Below are 21,747 nucleotides of genomic sequence, written 5' to 3'. Positions count from 1 at the left end.
CATCATTTTATGGAAGACAAATATACACTCTTCTAACCAAACTGTCATTGTGCAAGAAGAGATGAGATAAAGATGTCAGTTCAAACTTCCCATTGTTAGCAACATTAACCATCATGTAAGCCAGGATTAAAATCAGTAAATACTTGTCTATTTATCTACAGACAGACTCTGAAGACATCTTGAAATTCTGTAAATAATTCTGCATATAAATTCTTAAATGACTTTAAATGCGAGATATAAATTCGCAATTCTTACGGACACAGATAACAACAATAAGGAAGAACTTGCTGAGTATGATTCCTTGAACTAGTGACAAAAGAAATAATGGTGTTTGGTTTCCAACTTGGATACCTAGTGGCTTCTTATATGAGACTAAGGTCCTTTGGCAACGTGACCGATGTGAACCCCAGTTTTGTTTTTTGATTTTTTTCTTTTAGTAACATGGGATTTATAGTCAGTGTTTTCTAAATTGTACATATTAAAATGAAAAGCCAAAACCGATCAAATGATATTGTTAAAAGACACAAATGATGGTACAGCACTATTAAAGAGTATGATTCCAGTTTTATTTAAAAACACCAACTATAACTGTGTAAATATACATCATCCATGCTTTTCAGGGTTTAGGGTCAAATTTGTCATGATGTATCAAAACATTAATAATGGTTATCTTTGGAGACCAAGATTGTGTAAAATCAATTATATAGCTATCTTACATTTGTAATAAAACATGTAATACATATGACTACCAGAGAGGGAATATATGTTATCAAGACAAAGTCTTCAGCTTCCTTTCAAGATATCAAAGCAATCTACTTTTGTGCAGAAATAAAATGTGTAGGATTTATTTAGTGCTTTTATTTGCAAAATTTAGAATTTTCTTCTTTTTTGGAAGAAAGAAATAACTATATGAAAATGAAAAAGAAAAAACAACAATACTAATATTATGAATTTTGATCATGTGAATAAATAACTTTCTAATTATTTAGGTCTAGATTTATTTCATTTTCATTCTGTGTGAAGTGAAATAGCAAATGAAAAGGGAAATTTTATGTAAATTATAACTGCAAACATGTAAAAGTCCCAGTGTGGGAATACATATCTTGGAAAGAAAATGTGTGAACACACACACACACGTGTATGCAGACACAAGCCTTTATACAACATTCTCAAAGAGAATCAAGACCGTATTTGATTAAGAAATACTGAGGAAATACAGAATATCAAATGGGATATATATATATACATGCACTCATTTTCAGATTTTTAACTCTACTAGTTCTAATCAGGATATCTGATAGATCCTTTTTCATGTTCTATTCAGTGTCACCATTTTCTTTTCTTTTGTTATTCCAATACAAAAGCATCCTAGCTATCAGGATGCAAAATAGACACTAGTTGAGATTTTTGTCATGATGATGTGACTGTTCTGTCATAAGACAAAATAAATGTCAGTGGCAAATTAGAGTGAAAGTATTATTGTCTGAAGAGCTATCTCCAAAGTGTTTCCTATGAATTGGCTCACATGACACCCCAAAAAAGATATGGAGTGGGAGTAGCAATAGCAGTAGTTTATTATTTTCATCAGTATTTTGTATTAAATATGTGCATGTCTTACATAACAGTGGTTGTCTTTGCATGGCTATAAAAATTCTAGCAATACAACATATCATTATCTTGACTATTATACTCTGTCATCAGTAATAAAAAAGTTGAACAAAAGCCAATTACGGTAAAAAAAAAAAAAAAAGAACACTAAAGAAGACCAAACAGCATGTAATCAATATGGGAGGGATCAAACAAAACTGGCTCCACTAATTTGACCAGAGTTAGCGGCAGATGTCTGGAGTAGGAAGTATCCTTTGCTTATGATTTCCCTCAAAGTGAGCTGCAATACAGCGACTCCATTTACTTAACAGTAGTAATCAGATGTTTGAAAGAGACAATAGTCCAGGTTTAAGCTTAGCAAATATGACTCTTTTGTAAATGAAATATTTAAAACAGAAAAAAATGCACAGGTCAGTAGACTAGAATTTACATCTCAGTTTGAACACTAAAATCTGGTGTAGCACTGGGCAATCACTGATACCTGCACCCAGCATTCTCACTGTTTGTGGAAGATGAAACAGAAAAGTCTCAAAATAATGTTTGAAATCTAAAATGTTATGACCCTTTTAAGGCACTAACATATCCCTGTGTTACTTTTTTTTTTTTCTAGTATGGAATACAAACATCTTTAAAAATGTAATTTTCATGCAATGAGGATGTATTTTAATGTAATCATTATAACAATAAATATATCACAGTTTAAAATGACTAGAAGAGATGACATTAGCTTTTGCTTTTACTGTCACTGTATTTGTAGAGAAGTAAAAATTTAAAAATAACAATAAAATCTGCAATTCATTTACATGAAAGCTTCCTCAATAAAGAAATATGACCACAACTGTTTCTAATTCACTAAAGATACAACATCCAAAATTTCTGTGTGTTATGCAGTACAATTAGGTTCATTCAGATAAAAAGAAAAATTTAGAGATTTTTAAAAAAAATTATTAAATTTTATGAAATGTTTTTAGGTATTACATCAGTCTTTTAGCTTATTTGTTAATAGTTGGTAATTAAGGGATTAAGCTGGATATTTCTTCTGAACAAGTTTGCATCTCTCCAAATAAGCTATGGAGTAAGAATTCATTGGCAAAATTGTCTAGTCCAGATTTTGATCAGCTCTTTCACACTATACTGGAAGATCACCTTAGAATTACAATCCTGAATGGGAATGCCTAGCTTGACATTAGCTTTATTTCAGTGAAACAGATTCTGGCAGAAAAGAAAACAGCAGGTTAAAAGGACATAAGGAACACAGCTATGAGGGAAGTTTTCTGCTTAAAGGTAAAGAGGAGTGGTTTGAATTTCTAAAAGATAAAAGAATAAGCCACTTAGATCTTTCAAAGTACTAAAATAGACATTTTTTACATAAAAGCAAGACTCGCAGCTTAGAGAGTTCAGAGAACTTCTTCCTGGAGCTACTGATCCAGCCACACCAGGGATTGTCAGCTATTGCAGGGCCCTCTGTCAGCTGTCAGGAAATAAATCTCTCTATCAGACGGAAGCAGTCTGAGTTGGAGCAAGTCCTCCACAGCACGTCACCCCGGGAGCACTCAACATGCTTGGCGAACAAGGGCTCCCTGTTGTACTCTGATTTATGTATATCTGTAAAGTTACTCCTGATAGGGTAAAAGGAGGAGACTGATCAAGAGTCTATGACACTCGAAATGCTTTCATACTGTTGCCACCCCACTCAACCTGTCATCCATGGAAGCAAGAAAACAAAAGCACTGCAGACCGTTCTCAGCAGCCCTTTCCTTTCCTCGGTGACCCTTTCACAGACCGTTGCCAGAACCACCACTCACTTCTTGTGCTAGTAGAGAACAACAAGTAGTTATATTTGTGTTTTAAAGGTTGTCCTGTTAATGGATTGTCCTTTCACACATGCCATGTACCTTATTATCTGAAAATTTACTGAATGCTGACCATGGTACATACTTGCTGACAAATTTCACACATGCCTAAGCATGCAACTGGATTTCCCCACATGATCATTTCCATGGTTCATTTCCTCATATCTCAGGAGTGATCATATTTTATCTTCATTTTATTATGCTTTCAATCCAGTGAAGTCCAGATTATATTGTATTTGTGCTAGTATTAATGGGTAAAATTGTGGATATTATTGTTTGGTTGGAGTTGAAATTTTGTCTATCATGTGTGATTTACTGAATGATAAGGATTTGAAGAAAATGAAAAGCAGGGAATACTGAGTTTTATAACATTATACTTGCAAGTAAATTTAAGATACACATCAGGGCTTTGTTTTGCAAGAAGATGTATAAAAAACACCACAGAAAGGCATTAACTTTAGACTTCAAATTACAGAATTCAAAGGTATATATGTATACATTTTGGAGAGTTTTGTTGTTGCTGCTTAATAGACAATATATTGAAGTGAGTAGCCCAGTTACAGAAGGGCATTATTTGATCAGGGCTTTAAACAGAGCAAGAAGGGTTGTAGGATTTCAGAAGTACTGAAAAAGATAATGATGGCTGACAATGTTGAAGAAGACTTGTTTTATGTAAGAGAATTATGTAGACCTGGTGTAATTGTGAATAATTTTATAGTTGATTTTTTTGTTTGCACCCAGAGTTAACAATATATTTTAAAACTTACTTTGTAAACAAGTGCTTCATATTGCAGTTACGTGTGCAGATAGATTAGACAGATAGACAGATGATAGATAGATAGGTGATAGATCGATAGATAGATAGATTTTCCTTAACCTTCTCAAGAGATTATATGCCTAGAGAACAGAACTGTGCATTGTATCCCATTGTAAGTAACTAATCACTTACAACATTGCTTGAATTGGGTATCTCTTCAGTAAACATTGATTGTAAAAATAATCCTAGCAATCCATAGGATTTACCCCATTATTTGTTTTAAACTTTATGCACATATAACTTATTTTGGTCTTTGTATTAATATACCTGGTTTCTCCCTGCCGCCACTGCCTTGCCTGTGTTTTATTTATCTTTTGTGTTATAGTACTTTTTCTAGTAGCAATCCCAATATTCTTTACTGAAGGGATAATTTCTTTCTAACTTTACTGTGACTTCCATTTTACCCTGCTCAAGTAGAGAGATTCAAATTATATCATTTAATTCCACTGTATAGTCGTTGGATAGATTGTGTGAGCTCCACTGAAAATTGTGACATGCAGACACTTAAAAATTTTTAAAACATAGTTTTAAATAGTTCCTTGTTTAAAAAATATTTCCCCTTAAATCTTCCAGAAAATGCTAGAATTATGGAAAAAGGAAAACATAATTTAGCCCATCATATGTAGAGACTGGAAATCTTGTTTTTATTTCCATTTCCAACATAATGTGTTTTGATTGCTACCGTAAAAATGTATGATAAAATATATTCACAACTAAAGCCGCCATTGAATCCCATTCATGGAAGAAAGAGAAGTAGAAATGTTTCCTGAATTCGAAAGAGGTTGTGATTGTGACCTTAAGCAACATTTATTTGGAATGCAACAGTGATAAGAGGACCAAAGAGGTGCTAGTGAAGAGCAGAGTTCTGCAGTATGCGTGTCCACAGGAATTACAGGAAGGCAGAGCCGACCAGGCTGCTTCCTTACACAGTACCATCATGTCACTGTGGACCTGATGGTAACAATTGCTTTGTAATGGAAATTAAAAAGTAATAGATATGTTTGTTGGATATGTGGTCTCGACATCTTCCAGATAGTGTACTAAAACTCTGTGATTAATTTTATGCAGATATTTTTTATTTTTTACTTTTAGTGTTGATTTTTCAAGTTTGTAAATGCCTGATATCATATAGAAAAACTGGCTCATTGAGCAGACTTCCTGTCCACATGCTTCTAATGCTCATTCAGAGGTAAAGAAACAAGCAGCATAGGATAAAAACAAAAACTACTTTGGATATATTAAGTTTAAAAATAAATTGTGAGCCAACACAGCTGGTCCATTAAAATTATTGGTAAGCCATGTTAATGTATTTTAAATAAGCTATGAGGATAAATAGCGAAAACATTCTCTAAATGAGCAACAGTTTTAGTGATGAATATTTTATTAATAAAATTATAGCTCTTTCAGTGAAGTTTCGGATAGTTTACTATTTAAAAAGTGGTAGGTAGTATCATGTATTAACTCAGCTATGTACATTTTCTTGCATATTTTTCAATCACTCTTAAGATTTTCATTCCTTTGGTTATTCTTTTAAATTAATTCCACCACCTGAGGGACAGAGCGCTAATATAGTATTTTTCTTTGTGTAACAGATTTGATGAGTGTGGTGCATTTGCTAGTATAATTCATATTTGACATGTAAATAAGCTAATATTTGTGCTTTAACACCAGTTCCAATTTGAAAGTAAAACTAGAAATGTTAATAGCTTTTAGTGTAAGCAATTAAAAATAAGTAATATATATAATCCTGGAATCTGTTTAAGTTTCCCATACCTAAAGCAGTTTTGTTATGGAGTTTGTTGATTCATTGTGTGGATACTTTGCATTAAGATAACATTTGCTTTGGAGGTAATTGTTTTGATAACCTTCCACTAACTACAGTTGATAAGAGGTATGCCTTAAAAAAAATAACAATTCCTAGTGAAATAACCCATATTATAAATGTTTGAACTATCCTTAATATGGACACATTCAAGAAAATAAAATAATTAGTGGTAGTGGAGTTAATATACTGTTATGCTATTCCTAGCATCAGCCATTTTGAGATCCATAGCTTATACTCTATTTTCTCAGTTCTAAGATGTCAATATGTGTAAAAGATACCATTGATCTAACATCAGCTTTCCTAGGAGAAAGACAGAAATGGCCAGCAAGTTTCTTTGGAAATCCATTGTAGTATGTATACTAATTTAAGACATGTTAAAATGAAAAGAAATATTGGTCTTAGATTTGAAAAATTGTGGTTATGTGTGTATTTACAACCCATCATGTTCCAAATGAAACCCACCATATTGCAGCTGACAACTTTTCATCCAGAATGAATGCTGCTTACCTAAAGCTATTATAGTTTTACTGAGGTTGTTATAAATAGATAGGTAATAATGAAGGTACTATTTGATAGCAAGTAATTGTATGATCACTTTTCCCTTTGTAGTCAAGATTGGAAACAACATGAAATATATTCTAAAACATTTCACTATATAGTAACATCCTGTTTCTAAGTATGAAGAATGTGGGATGTAGGAAGTTTGCATATTACTTTGAAGAAATAAAAATCATGAAAATAAAGAAATCATTATAAAATGAATTATTACTACCAGAGTTTTTCTCCCCAGAGAAAGGTTGTCATGAGCAGAGTTTTAAGTAGAGAATGGAATCTGATTTTGTGAAACAGATTCCATTTAGAATTATATTATTGAAATTTGAATTAGCATAGAATGAACCAGTAAGAGAAAAATGGCATTATTAATAAAATAAATCAAACAGATTTATTAGGATATGAAAATTTTTAGGAATAATAGAAAAGAAAGAGCCATGTTTTAAGGAAAAGGCCTAGATTGTCCATATTACTTTTGTCTTGTTTGTATTATTTATGATATATAAAATATTTAAATATTTGTTAGAAATTCCAAGGCTCACACATGATACACACATAATAATTTCCAGAAACACAGAACCGTGTTTACTTTAGGTGAACACTTAAATTGAAATATATACATCAATTCAGTACTTGCATTGTGAAATATGTATGTATACACACACACACACACACACACACGCACACATCTTCTGTCAGTAGAAACAAAATTGCCACTCTTGCTTTGATCTTACCAACAGATGCAACACTAGCAGAATGGAATGAATTCAAATAGTTTTTTTTTTTTTTTTTTTTTTTTTTTTTTTGAGGCAGAGTCTCGCTCTGTCGCCCAGGCTGGAGTGCAGTGGCGCCATCTCGGCTCACTGCAAGCTCCGCCTCCCGGGCTCACGCCATTCTCCTGCCTCAGCATCCCGAGTAGCTGGGACTACAGGCGCCCGCCACGACGCCCAGCTAATTTTTTTGTATTTTTTAGTAGAGACGGAGTTTCACCGTGTTAGCCAGGATGGTCTCCATCTCCTGACCTTGTGATCCGCCCGCCTCGGCCTCCCAAAGTGCTGGGATTACAGGCGTGAGCCACCGCGCCCGACCTCAAATAGTTTTAATTAAGCCTTTCTTGTAGATTTAATTAGGTATGTACCAGCTTAAAATACATCTGGCCTATAAAAAAGAGATAATGAGTATTTGATGTAACAATTTGATCTTGTTGTGGTTTTCAAATTCTTTTGTGTGCGTCTGTACACATCTGTGAGTTTGTGTAAAGATAATAGCTATTACTTTCAATTGTTTCTTCTGGTTATACTTCATGGTGATACTTTGGGCCTCTCTGTGACTGTGTGTGTATAGGGGGGTGGGTTGCTACAAACAGTAACTTTGGAAGTTTTGTCAACAAGTTCACAGAAATAAAAACTCAATGCCAACCTGTTTTGAGAATCCAGTTTTAAATATAATTTTCAAAATTTTTGTCATTATACAAATAACAATCAAATATTATAGGAAATAATAAAAATGACAGAAAAAAATTCCCATATTCTCCACCATCTTAGCGACTTAACTTTCTTGTTTCCATTTCCTTTTTATTCCTTGTTTTATTTATATGTATTTTAATGTGTTTTTAATTTTATGTCAACACAATTTTTTTCAACTTAATATTTAATAAATTAGAGTTTGTACACGATTATTTTTATAGCAGTTACATATTGTTGAGATGATTTTAAAATAATTTTCTACCACTACAGTAATTAAAGGTATTTAGATTTATTTTAATGGTATGCCATAACATGGAAATGGAACTTTTTTAAAAATTAATTTTCCTCCTTAAAGACTATTGTAAAATTACATACCTCATAGTTTAACTGTTGACATTTATGTGTAACTAGGACATTTTGCATTCATGAATGAAAAAATGATGAAATAGATAGCAGTTATCAAAAGAAACAAAAATACATCAGATATCCACATTTTAAAAAATAGAGCATTATATTATATAACATTCAGACATAAAGATGTGCCATTATAAGACACAGCAGAATGAAGAAGGGTAAAATAAGAATTCTCCTGATAGAATTTTACATTAGTTTAATTGTACTATACTCAATATATTCACACATATTCTGTATACGTGTTAATGCTTCATAGCTTCATAGAAACGGAAAATGTAAGTTGAGAAACATACTAAATGGTTACACTGTATGTACTGTGTTCTGTACATATAGCATTTATTCTCACTTTTAATTCTCATTGCCTGTTTTGAACTTGTTCATGATAGTAACGGTGTAATATATGTGTTACTTGAGTTTATATGGACAAAGCAAGGCTATTTTTTATGTTATAGGATTTGTGTTAATTATATTAAATGAAACGTCTCTGTCTTATAGTTAGCAACACTTACTATAAAAATCTAATATTGATATAATCGAACGTATTTATTTGAAACTCTTTAATGATTTATAATTTGCCTTTGTCCATGCAGCTGCTCTAATACCATAGCCTGGGTAGATTCTAAACAATAGAAATTTATTTCTCATAGTTCTGGAGGCTGAGAAGTCCAAGATCAAAGTACCAGTTGATTCAGTTCCTGGTGAGGGCACGTTTCCTGATTCTTAAATGGCATCTTCTGACTGTGTGCTCACATGATGGAAGGAGCAAGGCCTCTGGGGCCTCTTTTATAAAGGCACTAATCCAAGTCGTGAGGCCTGCACCTTCACAATGTTATCACCTCCCAAAGGCCCCACCTTCTAATCCTACCACACTAGTGATTAGGCTTCAACATAAGAATTTTTGCGGAGACATAAACTTTTATTCTTGCAATTTCTGGAATGCTTCATATGTATGTATAAATATATGTTTACACACAGATACATGGTTATGGAAAAGATCTAAATATACAGAGAAGAAATGCTTTGCTTTAAATGAGTGCTTCTCCAGACATAAGGTCTATGTCATACTTTGATAAACACAAGCAATTATGCATGCACCACTTTATGGAATGTTGCTTTACAGTGAAAAAGCCTGGTTGAAAATCATGGTGTCTTTGCTTGTCCCTCCCAACAACTAAAGATTTTGTTGAGCTTCATTTTCTATATTTATATAATGAAATAATTTTTACACATTCCAAATATAAGATGCATATTTGTTATTTTTACCTACCTGACTATTCTAGTACCCCCAGTATTTAGGTGACTATATTTAGAAAGTTGGTACATTAGATATTTAACCCTGGTATCATCATCAACAACAAGAATACATGAATCTGATAAAAGTAAGGCAATAAATTAGTTCAATGGAATTCAAAGACAAAATCAATAAAGGTAAGATTAAAAATTAATGAGGTGACAAAGTCTAGGCACCCTGGCTCACACCTGTGGTACCAGTGCTTTTGGAGGCTGAGTGGGAGAGTCACTTGAGCCCAGAGGTCAAGGCTGCAGTGAGCCGTGATTGTACCACCACACTCCAGCCTGGGTGACAGAGCAATACCCTGTCTCAAAAGAAAAAAAAAAGAGAGAGAGAGATAAAAACTTGATTAATCACCAGGTAACATGACTTTTTTAAGCAAGGGAGAAAACTTCATCTATGAGCAATAAATATGGAATACCCTTATGAATGGAGATTATATTTTCAAAATTACAGAAAAACATTAAACCCTTCTTTATTAATGGATCTTAAATCTGCATCATGTTGTTAAACTTTGTAATTTACTCAGAAAAGAAGTAATAGGCCTCTGGAGATCAGTAACTTCAAACATACTTCAAAAAGTTATTCCTAAAAACGATATCAGAAACTCTAAGGAGCATGTGTAATTTCCAGAAGCTTCTCTCAACTCAGCAAGTGATTATATTAGTCTCAGTATCCACATACTACTAAGAACTGCTGGTCTGGAAAAGTAAACATTTAGGAATAGTAAGGAAAAGTCTTATGGGAATAGAGAGGCAAATTAGTAACAAAAAAAAAGAAAAAGGAAAAAAAAAACCCAGAAAGCGAAGAAACTGGCTGTAGTTAATATTCAATATATCTTTAAAATCAGTTGTCTATTCATTGGGGAGAAGGGTATGGGAAATGAAGTGCACAATGTGGAATCTCCAAATAGCAACTTAATTACAGAGAACTTGAGTGTTAAGTGCGTGATATGTTTATATTATTCATAAACCGGTGTGCAAACATATGCAAAGAAAAAAATTTAGGTAAATATCCAGTAAAAAACAGTGCTTATAGCAAAATTCAGAAATTATGAGCTTAAAATTAAAACAATGGATTTGACTAATTAAGATTGAAACTTCTGAATGGCAAAGTAGTACATTTCATAAATACATTTGAAAGACAATGAAATTACATGTGCGTAGACATGATATTTATGTAAATGCGTATACATAGATATATGTATATATCTTTGCATATGTGTGACAGCAGAAAAACATGTTAATAGACATAAATATACAAACAGCTTATGCAATGCAATGAAAAATATTCAACAGCTCATTAGAAAAATGAGTAGAGGAATAGGGTATTGAGTAATAAACTCAAAAAAAAGGACTGTATCGGCTAAAATATTCAATCTCAAGAACATTAAATTTAAAAAATCATCATTAGTAATGATTTAAAAGATAAAGTTGTGTTTCCTGTCTAAAAAGGTTTAATTTTATAATATTTGATCCAAATCAAAAATATGCATATCATTTATCAAATCAATTCTAGTATTTGGATTTGAAATTAGTACAATATTGGACCATTGTTCAAAGACACACACACCAGGATGTTCATTGCAGTGCTGTTTTTAATACTCCTAAATCGGATAAAAACTTACTTACTATTATTATTTGATGGAATATACATGCAAAACACAATCATAATATTATTCAAATGAATTATATTATTCAAAATTTATTAACTTGGAATTATGGCCTTGCTATATTTAGTAATATAAAAAGGCACATTATGAAATAGAGTGGTTGCATTTTTAAGGGAAGAATATTAGTATGATTATTTACGATATATAAGAGAATATGTCTGGAAAGTAATCAAAGTATACATTAGGATAAGACAGGAGGGAATTCCTTTATCCCAACTATAAATCAAGGTGATACATGTGAGGGAGAAAGATCGTATTTCTATAGTGTGTTGAAGTCTCGGAGATAGAAGAATATTTGACCAAAGACTAAAGGAAAGTGAGTGACAAAGACATGATGATGGGCATAGGAAAGACTGTAGAAAGCAAGAAGCAAGTGTGAAGGCCCTGAGGCAGAAACGTGGTTGTTGTGGTTCAAGTATACTAAGAAAACAGAGTTCATGAGAGGGGGAGGATAGAGCAGATAAAGTGAGGTCTACAAAGCTATAGGAAGAGGATTGGAAGCCATTGGATGGATTTTGCAGAAGCTTGTCTTGATCCAACCTACTCTTAAGGGTCACTGTGTCTTAAGAATGGACTTAGAGACAAGAATGGAAGCAGCCTCTACTATCTTTAAAAAACTATTATAGTGATCCAGGCCCAAGAAAATGGTGGCTTATGCCTGGGTGATAGTTTTGGGAGTGATTAGAAGTGAAAAGGTTCTGGAAATGTATCTATATCTATGTCTAAATTACATATATATTTTATATACTATGAATAATATGATACAAAGACATATAGATAACTGTTTTCATTTCATACACATTTTTCTTTACTGTGCTTTTTTTCATTTACAATATATCCCAGAGATTGCTCCATAGTAATACATAGAGATACACATCATTCCATTTTGTAGCCTCACAATTCTTCATTCTGTGGAGGTACTAGATTACTAACAAGTCCCCTGTTGATGGACATTTAGGTTCTTTCCACTCTGCCATTACAAATAGTGCTGCAATTAATAGCCTTGTGCTTGTATTTTTTCCTATTTTTGCTATTGTGTCTTTGGAATAGATTTCCTAGAAGTGGGATTGCTGAGTCAAAAGGTACATGCAAATGTAACTTTGATAGATATTGACAAATTTCCTTCCAGATTTTGATTTCTGTCTATAGTCTCAGATTTTCTTTTCCTTCCCGACTTGCTTTTACATTGTCTTCTTTTGAAAAACACTGGACGTTCTTTTGTTGTTGTTTGTTTGTTTGAGACAGGGTTTCCCTCTGTCATCCAGGCTGGAGTACAGTGGTATGATCTTGGCTCACTGCAACCTCCACCTCCCGGGCCCAAGCAAGTCTCCCACCTCAGCCTCCCGAGTAGCCAGGACCACAGGTGCTCACTGCCATGCCCAGCTAATTTTTGTATTTTTGTAGAGACGGGGTTTCGCCATGTTGCCCAGGCTAGTCTTGAACTCCTGAGCTCAGGCAATCCGCCCTCATGAGTCTCCCAAAGTGCTGGGATTACAGGCATGAGCCACTGCACCCAGACTAAAAAAAACACTGTACCTTCTTGATAGAAATATTTTGAATGTGAAATCCATATGGATTGCTGATTATTTTGATATAGAAGATAAAAGACAAGAGTAAACAAGATTTTGGCCTGAATGGCCATATATTTTAATGTAACTCAATTCTAATTCTTTAAATTTACATTTAGATAACCACATGTGGTGAGCTTTAGCATATTGGACAATGTAGATACAAGCATGAGGGTAAAAAGGGGACAGAGTAAGTTGAAGACTGAGCTCTTGGGCACTCTAATTTAAGGCCTTAGATCTGGAAATGAGGAAGAACCAGCCAAAGAGACTGACAAGCGAGGTGGGAAAGAGGTGGCAAGTAAATAAACCATTTTGGGATAGATTCAGAAGCCACTGATTCAATGGGTCAGATGCTACCAATATTTGCATCCAGTGAGGACTCGGAATGGACAACTGCTTGAACAGTGCAGAAAAGACTTCAACCTTGCCAAGTGTTTTATGACTGTTTTGTAGGGTGCAAGGCCCAGTTTGACTTGGTTTAAGAAAAAACAGCCTTTTCTTTTGTGTGTGGGTCTCCCCGTCTCTTCCTCAACGGGACTGCAAAATCTTTAAATGTATATCTTCTGCCTTTTATATCTTTGTATAAAAAATTGCCTGACAAAGTTCTTTTTTTTGTATTTTAAAGGGTTAGAAATATAAATGTTCTAATCATAAATGTCATTTTAATTATTATTACTTTCCCATCATTCCAGAAACATGAATTAGTCAAAGCAAATTGTTTACAACATAAAATGGTTACATTATAAAATGGAAGAAAATTAATATTTCTAGTAATTGGTTAGGAAGATTTGCAACAGTGATCCATACCTTTAAAAAAGAGCTAGTGAAATTCAGAATATAATATTGGTGTTATCTGTGCAATTTAAAATAATGATGAGCCAGTAATGTTTAGGTAACTTTTAAAAACAATTACTATTCTAACTAAAGGAATTGTTTTCTTTAAGGATAATTCACCTCCCACCAGTTCCACATTTTGGCAACTTTATCATTTTGGACCAATATGCATTTGACCTTTCCCCCCGCCGTTCTTCATCTTGTAAGTGCTGTGCCCTTCCAGGATGATACTTTGAAGACAAATTCTTTGTCCTTGTTTGGATTGTTAAACAGTAAATGTCAAGTTTTTTTTCCCCTATTTACAAAGGTTTTATCAGTTGCGACCTAAAAAAGATTAGATGTAATCTTAGATATTAAAACTACCATTCAGCATGGAAGATCTTTAAAAAAGAAAAATTCACATGAATTACAATTAACTTTAAAGACTTTTTAATGAGGAAATGACATACTTCTTGAGGTTATAATTTGTGCATTCTTTCAATTTCTTAGCCTATTAGCTTGATTTGACCCTGCAAATCAGAGAGATATATATTTTGTATGTTTCTCCTGAAGTTCTTCAGCAAATCTCTACATCAACTCACATACTGGGTTTTGTGAAGGCCAAGAGTTTCTTTAGTCATGAAGGAACTAGCATGGAATTATAAAGCAAATGTACAAACAAACAAGAAACTATAGCAAAAAGCTAAAAAAAGAACCCTTCCTCATTAAAATTGTCATTGTCATTTAAAGTATATTCTATATAGATTTTTTAATGTGAACCACTAATGTGAAAGCGATGCATATAGGATGAAGTTGTAATTTAATTTATTTAAAATTCTGTCTACACCAGCCTCCCTACTTTCTTTTCATGTCTGCTTTATTTTGAAAGAATAAATCTGTTAGCCTTCAAACATTTTCTGTCAAAAATATGAACTTATTTGATATGGGTTAGCAGGGTTGTGATTGGAGACTCAGTATTTCATTTATTTTAATGTAAATGACACAGGATTGGATTGAATCTTATTACTTAAATATTGTATTAACTTAAGTGGCTCAATGTATAGACACGTTTACATCTTTTATGTTTTTTTAAAATCTTCCTTAATGTTGGAAAATCAGGTATATGTGATTATTTATATTTGTGGAAACTTAAAAAACACAGGATATATTTGAACTATATTTATGTTTCTGAAAGACACCTAAATATTTTCTTTTTATTTCCCATATATATTCTACAGTGACTTAACTCTGAAATTCAGCATTTTACCACGTTGACATTCATATCCTTATTATTTAATTTAATGTGACTATGATACTTCAGAAGATTCAGTTCTTATCATATTCAGCATTTTTTCTTATCATTTAAAAAAATCACGTTTACATTATATTGTTTTCAAATTGAAGTATTGCCAGTAATGTATTATATATTGTGACATTAATTACTTGGTTAATTTAAAAACTTTATTTTCTATCACAAATATTTTAGTCACAAAATGACATGATTTAATAGAAAAAACATGGGATCAACCTTGTAGTGAAACAGGTTTGACTCGTTGCTAGCTAGGTGCATGACCCTGAGAAAATTACTTGGCTTTTCCTGGCATCACTTTACTGATATGCAATGTGAAGATGATAATCACAGTACTTATTTCATATACAAATGAAAAAAAATCCACATAAAATGTCAACCTGACATAGAGTCACCATTCACAGATCTTATTTATTATTTTGTTGTTATTGTTATCATGATCATGCAAATTATTTTCTGTTTTAGCCAAATATTTAGGTGCTTCTGTTGTGGATTTAAGTGTGTGAGAGGCAGGTAAACACTTTTCTTTTTTTTTTTTATTATACTTTAAGTTTTAGGGCACATGTGCACAACGTGCAGGTTTGATACATATGTATATATGTGCCATGTTGGTGTGCTGCACCCATTAACTCGTCATTTAACATTAGGTATATCTCCTAATGCTATCCCTCCCCCCCCAATGGTAAACACCTTTTAAGGGAGCAGTGACTTCTGATGAGGAGTGAGTAGGCTGCTAAGGGGAAATGGACAAGAGTCTCTGCGTGTTGAATCTGCGTGTTGAATCTCAAACTGGAAGTCAGAATGCTGCGCTCCTTTCTGACCATTATTTGTGTTTTTAGTGTTGGCTTGGTTCCCAGACATGCTTACCAAAATGTAATGAAGCCAACACATAGCTGTTTTAGTTGACTATTCTGAGATTTTAAATACCATTGAAAACGTTACAAGAGCTAATATACTATGCCTAAATATCAACAGCTTGCATATATGTGCTGACCTCCTTCTTAGTTGTGGATTTCCTGGATTATGGTATACAGATTTTGAGTTTTGAAAATCTATGAAAAAAATCTATTTCCCCCAAAATTACAGATTTCTTAATATAGTATGCATATTAACTTTAGAAAATTTAACACAGAAAAATATCACTGGGTTCCAGTAAGCTATAGCCATCTATATTACTTCATAAATAAAAAATACTAAAATTAAATAGCAAACCAGGCTAAATATTGGCCAATCAAGTCAAGTCATTTAAAAATAATTTCTTGAATGAATCAAATAGGGAGTAAAGATTGGCAATGTATGCCTACTGGCAAACAACAATCATTCCCTTCCATTAACCCTGTTAACAATTACTTGTTCAAAAACCTACATAGAGTAACAGCTGTGGAAAATATCAAAGGATCAAATATAGAAGTCATTAGAAAGGATATGAGAGATTTAAAAGGGAGGCAAAAAAGAACTTGCATATATTATTGGATGTTGAAGAGAAAAAATAGTGAACAAACAAAAAGGAAAATTGAAGTTATAATTGAAGAAAATATGAAATTGAAACTGTGATCAACTCTTTGAAAGTTTTATGTACAATTATTATCAATATATAATTATCTTTTGAAATTCTTGAACAGCAAGAACTGACAATTATATGATCAAGAAGGAAATAAAAAGTCATGGGCCAGAGGCAAGGGTAATATTAAAAATCAGAATGGACATACTAACCAGTCAGAAAGGAAGTGGGTTATACGCCTTCAATGCTACTGCTGACTGACATTTAGTAATTGCACTGAGAGGTAGAGATGTTGTTTCGTTGAGGTGGGTTTTTTATCAAGTTATTTATTCTTTCTTCATCCTCCTCTCACAGTGAGTGAGATTACAAAGGTTACATTGGGTAACTTCAGCTACTATTATTCTCTGTGACAATCTTCAGGGCTCACATGAAATGAATCCACTAAATTCTGGCTTTGGGAGGTGGGAGTAAGGGGGTTATAGCATTTTTACTCAAAAGTTTTGTTTTTGTTTTTTAATAAAGCAACCATATCTTAAAACTTTGTAGATTTTGTTAGAAGATATTAAACAGATTCTTATTAAAAAAGTGTAATACAGATCAGGAACCATAAAGGCCAACTCCACTGGAAGTATTTTCCATTGATGTCATTGGTTTGAGTTCAAATGATAGCTAAACTAGAGACAAAAAGAAGGCGCATTCCTTTCCCGTTGCAGATGGGAGGTCATCGAATTTAAAGATACTTTCAGATGTTTGTCTTCTCCAGGATCAGCTTATTGAAAAATTAATGATTTCTTTTAATAATTTTATTTAATGAATCTCTCACTATATTTAGATAAATGCTGTCTTTTTAAAACATAATATGGATATATATAGCTTACTGGATATAGAAGGATAAATGGACTTTTCTATGGCTGCATGTATACTAAAAATTAATTTATTCACTCATCCAAATATTCAGGGTTGGTTCATAAAAGTCACTTAACTGGTGGAAATAAAAAATATATATATATTTCCTATCATTCTTATTATCCTAAATATACTTACAAGAATAAATGTGATTAAGATGACTCTGAGTGTGTGGAGATTCATTTCCCACCTTATTTGGGGAGTAAAAGGGGTGATATTTCACCTGCTTAGTGCATATTTTAATATAGTTTTTGTTGGCCTGATGGTTCTTTGCTACATATATACATTTAATTTTTAAAATTCTTAATCATTTATTCTCTCAGTATTCAGAAACTTATCATATTCTGTGAAATGCCAAGCATTTTCTTGTTGTTTTACAAATTACATAGAACAGGACACATTTATTTGATAGTAAGTTGCATACAATTTTTATTTTTCAGACTTGAATGAAGTGATCATGTAAGCTAGAGAAAGGAGATTAAAAATAACCTCTGGATATTCCTCTTATGTGATCTTTATTCTGGATGTAGCATTAGGACAGCTAATAGACATGTGTCACTGTAAGTGTTTTGTAATGAACTTAGAATGTTTATTTTTTTGTTGCTGCATAACATCATATGTTGTACACTTTCACAGAATTTAAGAATAGTAGATGTAGTGTAGTAGCAGTAATGGGCAGAACACTAAAAACTAAAATACTAAGTGGCAGGCATAGCAACACGGAAGGGGAAAATTACTCTGGTTATAGAATCCTTTATATTGAGTAAATATTTGATATAAACTAAAGTGAAGGACAAAATGATAATTATTTATGATATCAAAGTGATCTTTGCTAGAATATACTTGAGAGTGTGACAGCTTTCTGATGAGGAAGTAAAATAATTGTAAAGCTATGTTGAGAAGAATCATAATCTTACTATGAATAAGAAATGCATTACGAGTTACAGGATTTGAAAAATAACAGAATGAGAAGCTTTTACAAGCCAGGCTATTTTAATTTTGATGACAGTTTAGAATCTATAGAAATACCAAAATTATAGCACCAACTTCAATTAATAGAATGTTCAATCTGTATCTACTGAAGTTATCAAGTACTCTTTAATCATGCATCTATAATTGTATCATACAAAACGATTGCATTCACAAAGAGAAAAAAAAACATATAAACTGGCCTGAGGGCTTCATCTGATCATATAAATGAAGAAATAAGCTTCCGATTTAACATTCCGCAGCACTATAATGCAATTCAGGGGTAAGTGCTATTACCCTTGGTGAAGAGGTTGAATTTGATAGCCATTTCACTGTTAGACTAACGATGGCCTATTATATCTCTTAGGTTACAATGTCTTTGATCCTGTGAATGACAAGGAAACATACAACCTCAGGGGAAAATTCAGACAGAGAAGGTATTTAATAGAAAAGCCTCCAGACAACCAGAGTTTCTTTCGATTTTGAAATCATATGTAGACATCTTAGCTGATAGTCAACCAGAATCCACCAGTAAGGCATTCAGCTTGGTTATACCTGTGCTGTACAGATGGCTACATATGTTGTCTGTCACCACAATACACGTTCAAATATGAATATATGTACAAAGATTCAAATGTCAAATATGTCTTATATTTTGACTTATGAACTTATTTACTATCTTATTAACTTGGACTTGTTAACCAAAGAAATTACTTACATAATGAAAGCTCTTTTTAAAATATCCTTTTACCTTTTCCCCCCAAAATTGAACATAAAATTTGGAAAAGTCTCTGTGAAGGAAACAATTAAAATTTTGTTTTGCATTTGTAAAACTAGAGTTATTTTATTTCCTAGAATGTAACAATAACTTACCCTTTCCACTTCAGATTTTGAAAATTGTATTTGTAGTAACATTTTACCTACATCCAAAACAGGTGGTGGATCTAATTTATATTTTGAATGGACAAATAACGTTTTCTGAAAAAGTTGTAAGATGTGCTTGCTTTAACCAAGTCATAATTTTTACTCTTTCGTAGTCCCACAAAAACACGTATTTGCGATATAGCTGAATAAGGAAATTGACTTAAAGCCAAGTTAGCAATCAAGACAAAAACCAAACCTACTAAGTGTGTTACTTGCCCTACTTAAAAAGAAATTGAGAGATGATAATATTTAATGTCTTTTTAAATATAATTTATCTAGGTTCGATTCATAGAGAAATTTCCATAAAGGTAAATATTCCTATACCACAAAGATGATTTTAAATGAAGTGAAATGATTTTTAATTAATATCATTGGTAATTTGCAACAGAAGGGAATTTTCGTGTTACTTAAAACATAATTTTCTTCTAACATGGCTTAGGCCATTTATCAGAACCATGTTGTTAAATGCAGATTTGCAGAAATACTTTTCAATGAAATGTAAGACTATGTGATATTTGAAAGCATCCAGTTTATTTAACTTGCTTAAAACAGTGTTCACTTTATACAAGTTCCCTTTGATATAATCACTTAAGCGAACATTTTTATATCTGTGTACACATGTAAGTGTGTGTCTTTTTAAAAAATAACCATGATTACAATGATGAGCATATAGAACTTTATTTATACCAAAAAATAACATTACACAAGAAATGCTTTTATGAAGCAAAATGTATCAAGCCCTCTAGTGGTGTTAATGTATAAGATACTTCATTGTGGTGTTTGCGCAATCAAAGCAGGCTTTTCTTTTTTTTCTTTCTCCATTTGCGTACAAGTATTTAACATATTTTTGACATTAGATTTTTGTAAATTCCAACTTGCTCTGCTTGGCAGATAATTTGTAGAATACTTTAGGTGCTTTTTCTAAAGAAAAAAATCTTAACCTTAGGATTAACCATTTTAAATAACTAAACTTAGTGAATAAATGAATGGCCTGTTAGGAGATAAATCATAATTTTTAGATCAGTAACTGTTATTTTTGGGTCTAATGTTAAAAGACATTGTAGTGTTCCATATGCATGATGATAATAATACTTTTTAAAAAGAAAATTTACATAATTTACAAACTTAGAAAAAAAAACCATTTAAATAAACAACCCAACGAAGGATAAAAAATAGCTAAGACTTCCTTTGTAATTCTTACTGAGATCTTCCATGCTGTCTAAAGTCTAAAGGAGGTTAATGGTCTTATTCATAACTAAGGATATTTACACTGAGTTTTTTTTTTTAATTTGGCTCTTTTTATAGAAGGCACGCAATTAGAGAGGAGACTTAGTTGGCAGATCTGCAAAATGTGTTTTGGTTATTAAGGCATGAGTTTTAGCTTCATGCCAGCAGTATTTGTCTTTCTTTTTTTAAAAAAAATTAAAGTATGAGCATTTGATGTATATAGCTAGGGGAAACTGACAAATATCATGCAGTAGAAATGGAAAAGTAACAATGAAAAGTTTAAGACACAAAGACGAGTCTCAGAGGCTATCTGTTCTCAAAGATGAATTTCTTGATTTCCTGTCCTTTATTTCAACATTATTTTAGACTCTGAAATTAGGCTCATAGAGTAACCACTGAATACACTGTGGTAGAAAGTGCTATACTAGGTTTTGGAAGACTCAAATCACTTCTCAGCTTCATACAGTTTTCTTTGTTGTAAAATCAGAACAATCATGCACTACCTTACCTCACGTGCCCACAAGCACTTCTGACACTGATCACCATTGTTTTGGAAAAATGTACATTATCACTGCTTCTCATTGAGGAATACAAGCAGTTGGAGAACATGTGGTCTTCTCCCTAATATGTGCACCCTCATTCTTAGAAGTCTTCAATTAAAACTGATTTAAGTCAGGGGCAGTGGCTCACGCCTGTAATCCTTGGGAGGCAGAGGTGGGCGGATAATTTGAGGTCAGGAGTTCGAGGCCAGCCTGGCCAACATTCCAAAACCCTCACTCTACTAAAAAATGCAAAAATTAGTTGGGGGTGATGGTGCACGCCTGTAATCCCAACTACTCAGAAGGCTGAGGCAAGAGAATTGCTCGAACCCAGGAGGCAGAGGTTGCAGTGAGCTGAGATCATGCCACTGCACTCCAGCCTGGGCAACAGAACAAGACTTCATGTCAAAAAGAAAACAACAAAAACAAAAATAGTAAGTTAAATAGTCTATATTAGGTAGAGTACTGGGTACAAGTGGTCCATACTAAGATA

This window comes from Pongo abelii, chromosome 3 (genome assembly GCF_028885655.2).
Source record: "Pongo abelii isolate AG06213 chromosome 3, NHGRI_mPonAbe1-v2.0_pri, whole genome shotgun sequence".
NCBI classification, from domain to species: domain Eukaryota; kingdom Metazoa; phylum Chordata; class Mammalia; order Primates; family Hominidae; genus Pongo; species Pongo abelii.
The sequence above is the reverse complement of the archived record's forward strand: the minus strand, read 5'-3'. Positions refer to the sequence as shown.